This window comes from Mus caroli, chromosome 11 (assembly GCF_900094665.2).
Source record: "Mus caroli chromosome 11, CAROLI_EIJ_v1.1, whole genome shotgun sequence".
Taxonomy (NCBI): domain Eukaryota; kingdom Metazoa; phylum Chordata; class Mammalia; order Rodentia; family Muridae; genus Mus; species Mus caroli.
The window spans coordinates 8,855,405-8,873,095 of record NC_034580.1 but is presented as its reverse complement, the minus strand read 5'-3'; the positions used below and the strand labels follow the sequence as shown (position 1 = coordinate 8,873,095).

General features: G+C 39.7%; 1 protein-coding gene across 6 annotated transcripts in view; it reads left to right on the top strand.

Moving 5' to 3' along the window:
• The window catches only part of Cobl (cordon-bleu WH2 repeat protein), a 230,454-nt gene that overhangs the window by 98,677 nt on the left and 114,086 nt on the right, over window positions 1-17,691 (top strand). The gene's annotated exons all lie outside the window — the stretch shown is intronic.

The window sequence follows — 17,691 nt, the reverse complement described above, 5'->3', positions numbered from 1 at the left end:
TTGTTCTATCCAGTGTGTTTTTGATACTTGAAAATATCTCTTAACACCTTGAAATAAAGTCTGACCTAGAAATACTCATTTACATTTTTTATTTCTGTGACTATATAGCTTTAAATTTGAAACCATTTTCATAGGTTGTTTTGTTTTCCTGAGATAGGGTTTCTTTGTGTAGCCTGCGCTCTTCTGGAATCTACTCTGTAGACCAGACTGGCCCAAACTCGGAGATCTTCTAGCTTCTGCCTCCTGAGTGCTGGGATTATGGATGTATACCCCCATCATCTGGCTAGGTTAAGTTTTTATGATGATTTCAAGATAATATAAAGATATTAAAGTTTTCGCTATGGTATCATTAGACCCGAGGAGTAAATTTTTCTTGCAGACATTTCTTAATAAAAATGAAAGATGAGTTGTCTTTCACCCATTCCACAGATCCAGAAAAGTCTCAGTATTACTTCAGTACATCTTTCCACATGTACTCACATAAACTGAGGAACATGATCTATGAATTGTCTATAAGGGTGGAACAATTTTGCCACATCACCACCATTCACTTCTTTAATGTCTTTCCACACAACATACCCCAAAGCACAGTGACCTATGGTCAAAAATTATCTTCCAAATTTGTTCATGGTCAAAACTTGGGAGCCATTAGCTTGTAGCCACACTGGAATGGGTGATTTCTGGGAGGTATAAAGGGAGAAAAAGCTGTGTTAGCATTTGTCAAATGCTCATCACATTCATTGTTCTTTTCCCAGTGGTTAATTTCTAAACCATCTGTTTGTAAGAATCAAGGTCTTTTTAATAATCTTACTTTCTTCTAGGCTTGGCAAACAAATTCTTAATGATTTGTATTGTCATGGAGTAGAAGTCTATTGGGGGGGTCAAGAATGGAGAATTTTATCTGAGAACAGACTTAGGCTTCTTCTTTGTCAAGGTCTGGGGTTGGTGAAAGTCACCTCATTCAGACAGGAAAATGCCTGACATCTAAGTGAATTGGTTCAGCGAGCCTAAGAAAAAGTCAAACTTACCTTAGTTACAAAAATCCAATTACAACTTAAGTTCAAGGAAATAAATAAATATGTGTCCCTGGTAATTATGTACTTTTGCCTCTAAGCATAGCTGTGCTGAGACATACTCATCTGCTGTGTGCACTTAAAAACACAAGTTAATGCTCTGACCTCACGAGCTTCCTCCTCTCGATGTCCTTACTTTAAAGCACTATGGAAACCAGACTTCCGCCTTCATTATAGCCACCTCTTTTTGTCAAGTAAGAGTGTTTGCAATTTTGAAGATTTAATGCAATTCCAGAAGCTCCATTGAGCCCAGGGACACACACTTGCTCATGCCTTTTCCCATACAAATCACATCAGACTGAATAGAATTATGTAATGATTTTTAAGGACACCTCTTCTGTTGTAGTCTTAAGTAAGTTCCTACATGAACTAATCTCATCAGCCAGGCATTGTGTTTGTTTTGTTATTAAACAGACTTAAATCAATAGAAGATGTTCTGTGATGGCCATGAATATATTACTCTTTCAGGCTTGTCTTTCATCAACCTGTTTTATCCCAGAGATGTTGAAAAATGTCTTCTAATATTTCACACACTCAATAAGCAAACTGCTTATATTTGAGTACGGAACCTAATATATCCAAGGGCTTTCATCTCACATATTTGAGGCTATTATATAACCAGGTAGTAACTCTTCCTATATTAATGAATGGTAGCTTAGTTTTGTAGTAGGCATTGCTAGTTTGTGTGAGCTATTTTGATATACATAGGAAAAAGAATATAGTTATGATGTGCATGGCTAGATGGCTGAATAAGTAGATGGACAGGTGGATGGATGGATGGATGGATGGATGGATGGATGGATGGACGGATGAATAGTAAGTAGATAAGTAGGTGGGTGAGTCATAGATGAGAGATCCTGGGCAAAAACTTCATAGGAAATATTCAAAGCATTTAAAAAAAATGTAGGATCCTGCAAGTATATGTGACCCATAGATCTGTTTATGAAAACAGAGGGCACACTTTTGGATAGGTTATTCAGTACCATTGTTTCAGTTAGGTTTGTTTTAGAACCAGTTAAGTTAATTATAAAGTTAATTATAAATAAAAATTTATTTTTTTAAATTTTTAATATTTTTATTACGTATTTTCCTCAATTATATTTCCAATGCTATCCCAAAGGTCCCCTAAAAATTTAGTTGAAAAATTAACACACAAGAAGATCCAAGAAAACCTGAAAAGCCTGGGGAATGAAAAGCCTTACTGATCTATTCAAGTAGACTTTGAAGCTTTGAGAATTCTAGCAGGTAGCAGCGATGCAGTAGGAAAATATGGAGCCAATTGTACAGACAATACAGAACACTGTACCATCAACTCAACAGCAAGGGCAGTGACCATCAATAAGTGGGGTTGGGAATGACCATGAAGAAGAATAAACATTGTGCATGTTCCTCAGCATACACCAGAAAAAAATCCAAAGATCACAATCTGCATGTTCATATTGAAACTTGGCATGTGACCACCAAAAACCATGTGTGAACAATTTTCTAACTGTGGCTCAAACTCAAGTTGTACTAATGAGAACATTAATAAATTTGACTGTGGGGGGCAAATCTTGAATGACAGCATGAAGAATAAAGGCATAAGGAAGCAATCCAGGGAAAGAGGAGGGGCAGCAAGAGGAAATATGAACGTGAGAATAGTATAGAAGCATTAAAACTCTGAGTATCCCATGGAAGAGGGCCATAGAGAAGGCATCTTTAAGTTGCTAAGTTGATGGCAGTGAATAGACAAGGCAGAGAGAAAACTGATTTTCATAGTATGTGAATTATTGACAATAGTTGAAACTTAGTCATGAAAAATACTACTTATACTTACACTGAAATTCTCTTTTATTACATATTAGATAGTAAAATTTTGGAAGTTCACCCATCACCTCTTCTGGCTAATCTTTGGGGACTTGTAAATGTGCTACTAAGCAGAATGTAAAATACTATAGCATTTAAATTGGATGATTTGGTGATATCTATCCAAACTATAAGTAGACTTATTATTCTTTGCATCAGAAATCCTCCAAATAGAAACCTATCAATTGTAAATATCCTTTGCCAGAGTTTGTGATGATCCAGGAGACCATTTTTGCAGCATTATTTGTAATAGCAGGAGCTAAACACCCAGGGGCCCTTCGGTGGGAGACTGAGAGGTTAAACAGCAACCATTCAGTATGACTGAGGACTGCAGACTTGTGAGGGAAGAAAAGGATGATTAATACGGAGTAATCTCTGGGGTATGTGATTTCTATTAGAAAAATCCATGGGTAATAATGTAATGTAAAAACAAATAATGTAAAACAAAGTCTGAAAATGAAGCTTTGATCTGCTAGGTGAGCCACTCATTTTGGAAACAATGGAAGCCCAGGACTAGATGGCCCAGCTTGACCTTGCCTGGTTGGATGATCTCTTTTAATCTTCCAATCACAGACACAGAAAAACCCTACTTCCAGAGGTGGATGATTGATCAAATCTGCTGAACTTGTTGAATCCATTTGTGCATTTCTTAAGAACACTGTGCTACCATTTCTTGTCACTTTGCTGTTGTCCCCTTGCAGGCAAGTACACCCTTAACTGACCAGAGGGCAGGAGACCATCAGCAGTTGGGGTCAAGGAGTCCTCATAATGTTGTATTTCTCTATTTTGAAGGACTGAAGGCAGCTGTCCCCCTCCTAGTTATACTGTGGATTGTGTCGACTGTCAGTATGTAGATCCAGTGATAAGCTGCAAATGATCCATCTCTTGATACCTAATATTTCTAGGCCCTGTGAAGGACTGTGTATTGCTTTACAACCTGTGTGGTAATGGCTTTGTGAGTTTTGGGTACTCCTCTCCCATTGGGCTGCTTTGAGTCTTTGCAGGGCTCAGATAGCACCACTCACAGGAAGCCTTCTGAAATGGTGAACACAGTGGAGCCTTATCAGAGAGGCTGCAGATAATTTTGATTGCTTTTTCTTAAAAAGCTTTAAGTAGTTTATTATGTCTATGAAACAAACAAAAAGCAGTATGAATGTAGATGGTCTGCGTAACCCTCTTCTCGGGCAAATTCAGTTTCTGTAAACTCAAGTTTACTTTGTCCCAAGATTTAGCTTCCTTTGTCATTTGTATCTCATAAAATATACTTAGTACCTTTCTAATCACTTCAAATGCTTTTCTTGAAATCCCACACGTTCCAGGAAGATCCTCTTCCTATGCCCACCCAGGGGAATGTACTTCAGAGAACTTGTCATTAGTGAAGGAACCCTGAGCAAGGAACAGACCTTGTCTAGAGTTAGCCATGAGATAATCTACCTTTAACAGTCCCCATCATTTGCTTAAAAATAATTTCTATAAATGCACCAATCTAAAATTCATTAAGAGCCTCATTGATACTATAGTCTTGCTACCATGAAGCCAAAAGCTTTTTGATGGATGTATCAAAGAATCAATGATCAAAACATAAATAATATTGAAATTAGAGACAGTTTATTCATGTGCTTTGTTCAGTTCATGGGACAAACTGTGATAGCATGGCATTGTCTCCCCTATGTGGGCAGAGCCTCCTGCAGTGTTTGGCAGTGGGTTCTATATCCAACACTTGCTGTAGTCTCTACCCTCAGGCCCTGATTTTGTTGATGCCAGACATTTATGACTCCAGAAAATATCAAGGAAGCCCATGAACCCAGGACAACTTAGAAACAGTTATTAGAAATACCATCTTAAAGAAATTGTGTCAGATTTCCCATGCATTCCAGCCCGTCTTCCTTCCCAGCTGCCACTGGTCTCTGGGTAAGACAATGAACTCCCAGAGGTTGCCAGAAGTGTGTGTGTAGAGCTGACTCCACCACATGGTGTCAGTGTTCCCACAAGTACAAAGAGTCAGGCGTGTCCTAGCCTGGAAAAGCGCAAGAAGTTTCTGGAACATTCACAAATTGCTAATAAGAAAATATACCCTGAAGGCTGAGCCCTGTGCTTGTAGAGTAGAACTAACTTTTGTTAGAAATCAATTTTGTATAGACTGTATCTCTATATTATTTATTCAAAATTATAAAATGAATAGCAGATGGAAATTTTAAAAATATATTTTTATTTATTCTTTGAGAATGTCATACAGTAAATTTTATCATATCCAGCCCACTTCCCAACTCTAACTCTGCCAAGACCATAATGCCCTCTATCGCTCTGAACTTGATCTCCCTCCCCTCTTTGTCTTTTTACCCAGAGTCCAATTTGTGCCTCTAATATGTGGATGAGCAGACTGGGAATCCCATCAAATGTTTCCAGTCACCAAGGTTTTTCACTTTGAGCCTTTCTTAGTGGTAGAGTCACTGACACACAAACAGATTGGCAGGTTTCATTTCTTTCCCCCTTCATTTAACATCATATGCTTAAATTTTTTTTTTGCCCTGTTTTCATAGCAGTGAGAAGGCTGGATGTGTTTCCATAAAAGGAAGTCGGGCATCCAGCTCAGTGGAAAGCCCTTGCCTAGCATACCAGACCCTGGGGTCCATCTGCAGTGCAGACAGGGAATGAATGACTCTGGGCAGTGTCTGTTGGCAGCTGGACTCTGACCTCATAGGGCTGTCTTTCCCTGTGTTGGGTGGATTCAGAATCACCACCACCCAAAGTCTTTAGGGGAAGAACGTGATGCTGAGGAGGGGGACACAGTGCAGGCTCTCGGTCATTTCTTGATGAAGCTCATGTAACTGTCACTCCTTGCTGTTGACTCACGCAGTCCACCATTGTCTCCAAAACTGGTTTCCTTTGGAAGGTTTTTGTTTGTTTTGTTTTTTAATGGAGCTAGCAGAAGAATTAGTGAATCAATGCATCTGGGAATGTTATGGCTTTCAGAAGACTCTGTTACTACATTGATTCCCAGAAGGGCTTGCCCCTGCCAGAAACAAATTCCATACCCTTGTGAAGCTGTTCAGCTTTGCATTTCTTTTCCCATGACTTAATTGTGAAACACTTATACACTAGAGGTATATAGACCTCAATACACATTTGAGAGGAATTATCAAATATTTTTTCTCTGTACTTGCAAAAAGTAGTAATCAAAATGTTCACATTAGGCTGATGAGATGACTCAGCATGCAAAGGTACTTACTGCCAAGTATGAGGACCTGGGTTCAATTCCTGGGACCCACATGGAGAAGACAAGTGACTGCACAAGTTGTTCTCTGTCTGACCTCCTTATGTGCCTCCCCCCATGAAATAACAAACGGGAAAATTATATTAGAAATAAAATAATCATACTATGCCCCTCCTCAGGCCAGTGTGGCAGCCACTACAGAGACATTTATGTTTAAAGCTTCAGCGAATTCTCCTCCCAAAGTATTTGCAGTGAGAGCTCAGATTAATTCCCCTTATCCAAAATACTTGGCAGAAGAAATATCTGCAGTATTTGTGTTTGGTTTTCTAGCTGATAGTCCTTAATTTAAAAGTTCAAACTCTGAAAGGCTTCACAGTGGGAAACATAAGCATCATGTCAGCACCCAAAACATCTGGAATGCCAGAGTTCATTAGATTCCTAATTGTCCAATTAGAGATGTGTTTATCAGCATGTGCTACTGAAGTAACATATCTTAAGACAGGGAGATTACAAAGATGGCTTGGAGGGGGGCGGGGTAAAGTGTTTGCCACACAAGCATGACTGGGTTCAGACTTGCCAGCACCCACTCATGTTTAAGTTTGGCAATGTGTGCCTGTAATCCCAACACTGGGAGGGAGGCAGAGACAGGAGAATCCCAGCGACTCTTAAAAGTAAAGTGGAGAGCAATAGAGCTCTACCATTCACATGTGGTCTCTGCATGCACACCCACACATGTGCACATGCATGTTAAAGCTAGAAAAGTAAGACAATCTTGGATGTATGTTAGCCTGTCCTTTTATGTATGTGACCTTGTGTTCCATCTCCATAAATACCCTTTGTCTCTGTTGCTCTCTCTGTCTCTGCCCCTCCCTTTCTCTCTTCCATCCCTCTCTCCTTGTCCCCCTTCCCTCCTCCTCTTCCATTTAAAAAGTGGAAAGGTTCATCTTAGGTCACATTTTGAAGATTTCAATGCATAGTTGATTAGCCTGTTGCTTTTAGGCTTATATAAGGTAGCTGCTCATAGGAAAAATGTTTCAGAGACTGCTCATGTCTTGGTGGCCAGGAATACAATAAAGAAGAGGATGAGATTCGAATACTCGTATCAAAGCTATTCTCCTGGTGATCTAAATTGTGTTCACTAAGCTCCACCTTGATGCTACCACCTCCTACCAAGAAGTAAGCCATGGGCTTTCAGATGTTACTCCACACTCAATAATGGCTGATGCTTAGCGTGTAATACTTAACAGAGCCTGAAATGGTGATTCACCATAGTGAGCACTGAGTTAAAAAAGAAAGCACAGAGTTTTAACTTCTACTAAAAACATAGTATTTATAGGGATGTTGGGGGTAGAAAAGGTCCCTTTTAAACACGAATTTCCTCTCTGTTCCCTTAAAGAATGATCTGCTATTTCTCACATCCATCCTTAGTTTTTCCTGGCCCTTCAACCTATTCTTTAACAAATGAATATAAAGCTTGGCTCTCTCTTGATTGCATGTTTATTGGTTTAAGTTGCTTTAGATACTGGGAGGGATGACTTGAAGATCACATGACCCATGGTCATTTCTATCCAGGAAATGGTAATTCTGTATTACCCATGCGTAAACAGAAACCTAGGATGCTCTTTGCCTCCCTTGGCTACTCTTCCACCCCTAACTCGTCATTAGGACATCTGCTTCCTGCAAGGAGAACACAAAACCTGACATTGTGGCACAGCCCCTTCGCCATCACCTTGCCAGGGCTGATTTCCCCCACCTTGTGCACAGTCAGTGTAGCCACCTTGTAACCTTGGGTTTGTGGTCCTGATGCAGCTCCTCTACAGCTAGAGAGATGCTATCTGTAGCTCCCTTAGCTCAGAGGCTAGCAGGTCTGGCTACCTGGGCACGGTACTTCTTCCTTGGACCTCCCCACTTCTCTAACCTCACCTCTCTTCTTTTTTTTTTTAATTAGATATTTTCTTTATGTACATTTCAAATGCTATCCTGAAAATTCCCTATACCCTACCCCCACCCTGCTCCCCTACCCACCCACTCCCGCTTGTTGGCCCTGGCATTCCCCTGTACTGGGGCATATAAAGTTTGCAATACCAGGGGACCTCTTTTCCCAGTGATGGCTGACTAGGTCATCTTCTGCTACATATGCAGCTAGAGACACGAGCTCTGGGGGTACTGGTTAGTTCATATTGTTGTTCCACCTATAGAGTTGCAGACCCCTTCAGCTCTCTTCTTATGGTGCTCCTGCAAACTTCCGGGGCACATTTGTTTGCGCCTTGATCTAGATCTGTGTGGAGACAGGCTTCCTATGCTATGGCTTCTTTTCAGATAATTGTAGAATCCTGGTTCTGCTCAGCACCTAGGCTATCTCAAACTGCTCACTATCTTGTTCTAATCCTCTGGATTTATTTTCATTTTGCACCCTGAGAATAGTAGGCGCTGGGCCAGTGTGCTGTGCACAGACGTAATACAATGAGTTATTTCTTCCTGAAGATGTCTGATGTTGGGTTGTATGCCTGCCAGCTCTTTTGTCTACTTTCTCCTGAGGCTAAGCAGCCAAGGCAGATCAAGTAGGGCAGTTGTGTGTTCACTGGCAGTGTCTAGCCCCAGGTTTTCTGCAGTGCTGGAGTGAGTTCATCTCTAGTGTTTGGGACCTTGGATCAGGTATCCTGTGACATGGATGTCCACTCCTACAGCATCTTTCAAAGCTCCCAGAATTCCCTACTGCTGCATTTACCTTCCATTTTCTTCCCTATAGCCAGCTTTTGTTGTGACTTCCAGGTTGAATCATGCATGTTTTATTGATTTTTTTTTTCATCTTAAGTGAGTCCCAAATTGACCTTATCTCCTACCATGAGCATTGTTTACAGGCTGTGGATTCATGACTGAGGAGACTCAGAGATCTTCAGCATCCTATTCCTGTGTGCCGGCTCCTGAGGGTTCTTCTGCACTTTAGAAATGCTCCTAGCCCCAATTCATACTGCTGAAGATGAACAAAGCCACCCACCCATCTCCCACAGCTCACAGACAATGTTTCGTCACATTTATATTGTATCATTTCTTGTTAATCTCTGAGAGTCACAGGACATACAAATGCTGTTGCCTCTCTAAGCCCAGCATCTCTGGTGTGCTCCTCTCCCTGAGCACGTGGTTCCTCTGAAGCTGCATTCATTCGCCCACCCAGGGAAAGGACACTTTTGAAACACGTATTCTTTAACCAGTGTCCATAAACAGTGCACAGTATTTTTGTATAGTTTAACAAGTGAAGACTCCTTTATTTAACCAACAAATGGAAAATATATAACTTTATCTATACAATATGATGTTCCTATACAAATAGACTCTGTGATATAAGCTGAATCATAGTAACATCTCTATTAATATTACAAATAGTCTCTGTGGTTAAAGCTTTTAAATTTTCCATCAGCACTTTTCAAGCATATACAGCACTGTTAAATATAATAAGTCTAAGTGTTGTCACCATGAAATAGAATAAGTCACCTTCTCTGAAGTGATGATTTATTTTCTAATGTCTGGGCTTGATTCATGGTATAAGAACAGTTAATATTGATAGGGTAAAAGATAAGGGAGAGGGGACAGAGAAACACCTGAAGCAAATAATAAACCGTGTAAAAATAAGGACGAACATCCAGCCACCCCGCAGTAAGCATCCACACAGACATGCCTCCCTGAGCCTTCCTCTCCATGGCCTCTGACTCAGTCTCACTGCTGGCAGCTGTGCTGATGCTGTGGGCTTGAGGCTATGGTGCTGAGATAGAAGCCCATTCTCCAAGCTAGGGGTCCACCCCCTCATAAGGAGTGGGTTACTCCCAGGGGAGAGGAGGAAGGTCTGAACACATAAGCTCAAGTCTTCTCTTAAATTCCCATTCTGAGTCTTCCCTGAGGGGAGTTCCCACTTAAGGGGACATCTGGACTTCCAGCCCAAGTGTAGAACACTTTAAAGGGAATGGAGACACATGGCTGAGAAGTAAAATTTCCAGTTTTTCAACCATATTCTTTTGTGATTTGGAAGCCCTCCCTTACATGTTTAACTTTGGCCATGTTGTACATGTATGGATACATGTGTGAGCATGCACCTGGGACGTAAATATGTGTGAGAAGGGTGTTGTTAATGGCTACTATTGGAAACACGCATCCAGAGATAGGCTGAATGTATGACCTATCACAACTCCATACTTGACCTCCACTGTGTGGTGAGAAAGATCAAAGAATTCTTTTTATGTCACAGTCAGAATGACCGGCTTGTAGCTTTGCTAAGAGTGCTTTCCGCTGTGGATGAAGCCATGCACCTGTAATTAGAGAGCAAAGCTCCTTTGAAGGGCGGCTTCCCATAAAACTATGTGATAGTTCCTGCCATGCCCCCCGTGGAGCTAGGTGTCTCCTTTTGGGGTGATAACTGGGTTGAGCTTTTAGAAAGGATATTTCACCAAGGATGACATTGAGATTCATGCTGAGATAATTTGGTAAATTTGGACAATAACTACTTCATATATACTCTGGGGAGGTTCTTTTTTTTGAATGGAAGAAAGATCACAAAAAGCAAAAGGGTAAGAAAGGAATTGTTTGACTTCCTCACTTGAAAACATAGTTATTTATTGTTATTTTTAATGTATTCCAACTTTTACCTAAGGATTTTAAGTAAAACTATACATTTAATCATAATTCCTTAGTTACTTTATTGTCTTTAATATTTGTTTTCTTTTAGCATAAGGGATTTCTGTCTTAGATGGACTAAAAACATTTTATATGTGTTTATTTGTATGTGTGTGTTTGTATATCTTTTTGTGTGTATGTGTGTTTCTATATGCATGTGTGTATTTATGTGTGTGTCTGTGTGGTCTGTGTATGTGTTTGTGTTTTAGTATGTGTATATATGTGTGTTTATATATGTATATGTGTATTTGTGTGTTTTGTATGTGTATATATATATGTGTGTGTGTGTGTGTGCCTGTGTATATTAATATGTGTGTCTGTGTGTACGTATGTATGTGTGTGTGTTTTATATGTGTGTATATGTGTATTTATGTGTGTTTCTCTTTGTTGTATTTATATGTGTATGACTGCATATGGAATTATAGGTGTGTGTCTAAGTGTGTGTATCTATGTATGCTTTCTATGTGTATATATATGTAGTTTTTGTGTGTTTATATATGTGTGCATATTTCTGTGTGTATGTGTGTATTTATATGTGTGTGTGTATGAATGTGTGTGTTCTGTGTGTGTATATTTGTGTTTGTGTTTTGTGTGTGTATTTATATGTGTCTCTGCGTGTGCATATGTATTTATATGTGTGCATCTGTGTGCATGTGTGTATCACTATGTGTGCCTGTGTGTTTTGTATGTATGTATATGTGTTTGTGTTTGTTTGTGTATTTACATATGAGTGTATTTGTAAGTGTGTATGTGTGTGTCCATGCATGTATTTGTATGTGTGTTGTGTGTGTGTGTACAAATTATGAAGCTTCTTTCAGTCTCACTCTCTATTTAAAGTTATTTGACTCTGCCTTGTCATGTGCAGATGGAAAGGTATTGAATGCTGGCAATTTCCTGATTGTTGTAGGTTGTCCTCCATAGAAATCTTTATAAATGGATCTAGAATACATGCCTCAAGTAAAATCTAAACAACTCAACTAGATGACTTAAATAATAGTAGGAAGGTGCTGGTCTGCTTATGTTCCATTAAATCAAGTATTGACTCTATTTAGTATGTAATACTCCATAGATATCTTCTTCTGAGTATTTATTTATTAACTTGAGATGAGGAAGGGAGTTTGGACTATGCAGAAAAAAAAGTCACAAACTCTCATAAACTATGTATACAATCATTTCTCACTATTATTAAAACTTTATCTTCTATGTATTGTATATCACTGACACTGCCAAACAGTGATACTGAGTTCCTCTTTCCAGCCATCTACATGAGTGTGACTATGCCAAAATCTACCTCTGCTTTTTGTTGTTTTGATTATCTTCTGACTTCAATAACCAATTGCAGGTGGCTTTTTCTTTTAAACATTGGAGCTATTTGGTAGTATGTAAATAAATGATTTTTAATGCTGAAGAGCACCATTTACCATTATTTTTCTTATGAATATTACAGTTATTAATCCCAATTGCATTAAATAGTGCAGAAGCTGGAAACTAGAGTAGAACCACTAATTACATGTAAAATATATTCAAAGTATGGACAGGAGAACTGATTTTTGGTCCAATTTGTTAGTATTTGTATCCTAAAGCAGATCACAGTGCTTCTGCAAAGCTATGATGCACACAGAAAAGAATGGATTTACTAATTATGAGACTTCTGTCACAGTTGGATAGCAGGTTTTAATGCAGAGATCTGGAATGAGGCTTCCTCCTTAAAAGGATAGAGCGATATACTCAATTATTACCTTGTGTTCAGGGAAAACTGCAAGTACCCATTCGTCTCCAGGAACTACCCTTTCCACCCATGGGGACTGATGTCAGGATAACCAGGCACATGTACCAGTGAGCTGGACCCAGATGTCACTGATGACCCCAGCTTCACTGCAGTGTTGAGAATTCTGGTTCTCAGGAGGAAGAGGCTATCTATCTCATGGCCTGCAGAGAATATATGCGGCAGAAGCAGAAGCAGGGAGAACCACAATCGAATGCTTTTGTTGAATCACCAGGACACTGTTTTGTTTTTGTTTGTTGTTTGGTTGGTTGGTTTGGTTTACTGGTTGGTTTTGTTTCCTTTGAATACCATTCCCCCAGGTCTAGTGTTTCCTTTAAAATATCATCTCTTTCATTGAACATTGTAATGGCAACTGTGTTACCTTCTTTCTGTGCTCTTGAGCCTCTTTGCTTCATGGTCTCACTTGCTAACTACCATAAGGTCTATTCTATTGTGGTTCACAGTTACTGGTCTGTTTTTATCTTCTCAGATCCAGTGGTTAATCTCAATAAACTTCTATTTAGGGAAGTATCTTAAAACTATGTCATGGCCTTCTTCAGGTTTTCATTTCTAGGCTAACATCCATGGCATTCAAACAACCTCACACAGAGGCCACCATAATAGAGAAAGATAGGCTGCTATAACAAGTATGTTTCCAAAATCCAGAAGCTGAGATCAGACTCTCTTACAGTGCCTAAGATGTTGCAGTAGTTAGACATGGAGGCAGCAGCCTCTTAGCAGACAATCCAGTTTCAGGATGACTCTTGTTGGGTGTCTCTCTAGAGATAATAAGCCTGGAAATATGTGTCCATTTTTTGGACAGAGTTTAATTAAGAACACAGGTGTATTCTTAAACACCTTTTGTATAACTAGAAATGAGCCTGGGAGATAATAGCATTGGGCTTATTAGCAGAGATGCTGAGATAAAATAAAGGGAGAGATGTTTGGTGTACAGCTGGTAGAACCACCATTACCTTTCTGTGAATTGAAGTTGCCCAGATCTCCTTTCTATGTCTGCCTCTGCTGTCCCTCATTTCCCTTTCATGGTGACAACTAAGTGGAAGATTGGAAGAAATATTTTGAGTTTAGCAGCTACTTTGCTAATTCACTTTGTAGGAAGATAAAAACTTGCCTATGTGATTTTAAGTAATTGAGCATGCTGTTAAAAACATCAACAACAAAGACATATTTCAATAACCTTTTTTAAAACCCCATGTAGTTCCAGGCAGCACCTCAGCAATGAGTTGTCATCATTCAGGAAAGGTAGGATGAGATGATGTTTACACATGTTTTAGTCTCAGAGATTCCTTCTGATTTCAGTGTCATTCTAGCTTATTCAAAAAATATATGCTGGTAAATCAATTAACAATAATAATTAATTACTAGCAAGCAAACAAACTCAACAATAATATGTTAGAAAGCACAGTAATATAACCTCAAAAGAAAGACAAATTTTCATATGACTATTTATCCTTTGGGTGTCTCTTAAAAATGGCCTATATTTGGTAAAACCTCTATATTCCAGGACACACAGAAGAGGACAACCAGAATCTAGAGTCAAATCTATGAGTGTGTAAAATTAATATTATGAACACAAAACTATAAGGATTTTAACATATATAATAATGAGCCTTCCTAATGAGGGCTCTGACCCATGTTCTGTTTGCTCCTGCTTGTCTATTCTGAGGAATCTTAACATCCAGCTGCAGCTGTAGGTCTGAGCTGGAGAACACTGGCGGGTCAGCTAGAATATTTTCCTTTCGAGCCAGAGAAACAAAAATGCCCCTCAGCCCATCCCTATCCTCTGTCCCTCCAAGGCTATCAGGTCCGCCCTGCATCCATATTCCAAGGAGGAGAGAAGATGCTGCCTCCAAGCTGATTAGTGCTTCCATTAGCCTGCTTATAAAGCACCTTTAAATCTCAGAATATTTTTTGGCCTTTGCCAGCTTCTCTCTTTAACAAAAGACAAAAGTACTCCAGGAATCTAGAGACCAGTGAAAAGCTTAAAGCAGTGATTTGACAGCACTTAAAAAGAAATACCTGGGAAGCCTTGAACATAGGAATTAACGGTTTATTCCTTTTTCTCTTGCTTTTGGTTTGGCAAATTTGCTAAGATGTTGGAGAGAAAGATGGTTTCTATACAGAATCAGTGAATGCTGCAGGAATAAATGGCTGGAGCAGCTGGCAGGAACTTATCATGAGGCCAGACGAGGGGGTGGAAGGTGAACCTTGCCACCAACTACATTTGATTTATACTAAATCCCTGGGTCATCTGAGAAGTGGAAGGCAGAGCAGCTGTTACACAGCCGTGGATATAAACACCCCTCTACTGTGGCAGAGACCAGATTTTTTGACTTACAGTTGAAATGGCCTTTCTTCAGAAATTCTTTCCTAAACCAGAAATTAGCTGCTACCTTAGAGCAGTTACCATGCCTACTCTTGCCTGTGCCTAGCAACCAGTCCTGGAACATTTTATTGCAAGGACAGCCTTACCATTTCAAATTTTAGCAATTTCCTCAAACACTGTCTAAACCTTTATGGCAAAGTTGCAGAGTGTGTAAATTAAACATTAATGTTTTTTTTTTCAAGTCAGAGTATATTTTCCCAAAGATCTTATGATATGTGAGCTAGGCATGGCTATAAAGCCAGATCAGATTACTGAGGAAATATCTGCTGATGTCCCTGGGTTAAAGAATGCACTCAGGCTCCTGCAGGTGCTGGTCTTGGTGTGTACGTGGGAGGATAGCTCTGCTATGTCCCCAGCATGCCTTGCTGTGACTTCTTGGTCATGGTTGCAGAAAGGCTGATTAGCACCTTTTCTGCTTTTTTTTTTTTAATGACCATGCACATGTCTTAATCAAGGAAGCTTTGGACTTCAGCCTTTTAATCTTTTTCTAGTATGAATGCTTTTCATTTTATATTAAAGCCTGGTAATACTTGAAAAAAACAATAGAACATGGTGGTCATTATTATAGGTAAGATAAAATCCTATTTGCTTAGTTTGTGTAATGCTGCTTATACATGTGTTCTCAGGGCTGACCATTTGGTGTGGCATAACAATCAGTGTGCTCTTTGCTGAAGAAGACTATTTCTTCCATTCCCGGTATTCCTTAGTTGCCTGTACTTCTTTGTGTAGGGTTGAGGCCTTTTTGGCTGTCACTCATCCATGTTAACATTTCTGTTGTTGTCCTTGTTCACCTCATTTTTAGATCATGTTAATGAGACTTTATGGTTATAGCTTCTGATATTTCCAGGATGCTTACATGGGTACATTTGTGTCACACATACCTCGGTGGTGACCAATTGCTCTCTAATTAGACTTCAGATCTGCAAGAGGGAAATCCAATATGGTATTAGAAACCTGGCCAACTACATAGGGCTAGTGAGGTCAGGAATCTTGGAGAAGAACCTACAGCTACAACTTTATTAAACCCACATAGGTTCTCACTGTGTTCTAAATACTTGTTCCTGAACCCACAGAGAAGTGAATTCCTCACCTCTCATCAAAGAAGCTTATCTTTGCAACAGACAGAAACCATTACAGAAAAGCACCCGGAACCAAAATGCAGAGCTGGAGAGCCCAGCTCCAATGGAAAACAATTTACAAAACAGGTCCTACACCTAAGACTTAGGGAACATTGTGAAAGAGGGGGCAGGAAGACTCACAAGGCAGAAGATCAAGGCATTAAATCTCTTTCTTAAACCTCAGAATATGTTTGCCAGTTTCTCTGCTTCCCTACCTAGGTCATTGTCCTGTGAAAACTCTTAAAAAGGCAGACTAGGTGTGGTAGGTGAAACTTATTTTATCTTTCTGCAGTGACTGGAAGCAGATGTCCACATGTATCTCAGGCTCAGTCATTTAGTGAACTGTGTGTTAGAGACTGGAGCTAACAGACAAAATTTATATAGACCTTGGTTTTCTGTGGTTTCATGGAAAATTGGCATAAATCAGTGAAATTAAGGTTAGAAAGTTTTGGGTATGTTTAGAAAAGGAGGGAATCCAGATCTCATGGTAGTTTGTGCCTAAATGACCTGAGAATTTTAGTTAACTCAGAGATTCTTATTATATTTTGCTCTGAGGATATTTATTGGTCATATCAGTAAGGGGAGAATAGCTAACGCTATTTGGTGATGGGAGGCTGGTGACTCTCATCTCTAATCAAGGGCTCTCTATCACTTCAAGATTCAGTATCTAAAAGTGTCCACCTAAGTTCATGTCTGAAAAGGTGACATCCCAGCTCTAAGACCCAATATTTTGTGTGGGAAGAAATAGAGCACACTTCCTCCAAAGCCAGTAACTCTGAGTTCTAGAGCTCAGTGTCACTCCTTGACTTTGATTAGCCGTTGTTGGTTTTCATCTTTATAAAGAACTGACTAGACTCTTTGTGAAATGACACATAGGGTTTGTTCCGTTTTTCCCACCTCCAGTCCAAAATGCTACGGAGCAATTCTGCTTCCTCCTGGAGATTTGCTTATCTTGACACACTCCAAAATGCTGAGGACTCCCCCAGGGAGTTGATACGATGTTGAGGACAGTCAAGGTACCTTAGGGTGATTGTGGTAACCTCTGGCAATGCTGTCTGTTGGAGGTCTTACTAGAATATTGAATGCTGGGTATCCTAGTCTGGGATGAGAACAAGAGACAGACAACTGTCTACCTGACACCTGGAATTGAGTCAGAATCTGGGTAGGATCTGGTTCCAGGAGCTATACTGAACCTACCTGCCATGTTAACACAATTCAAGTTTTAAAAATTAACTTATAAAATCTTCAAAGATATTATTTTTAAATTAGTTTTAAAAAAAATTTTTTTTTGGTTTTTTTCAAGACAGGGTTTCTCTGTATAGCCCTGGCTATACAGAACTAACTATATAGAACTAACTTTGTAGACCAGGCTGGTCTCAAACTCAGAAATCCACCTGCCTCTGCCTCCTGAGTGCTGGGAGTAAAGGCATGTGCCACCATGCCTGGCTTTAATTAAAAATTTTTATTCAGCAAAATAAATGAGATTCATGCAATTAAAAAAAAGTTACAGCCGGGCGTGGTGGCGCACGCCTTTAATCCCAGCACTCGGGAGGCAGAGGCAGGCGGATTTCTGAGTTCGAGGCCAGCCTGGTCTACAGAGTGAG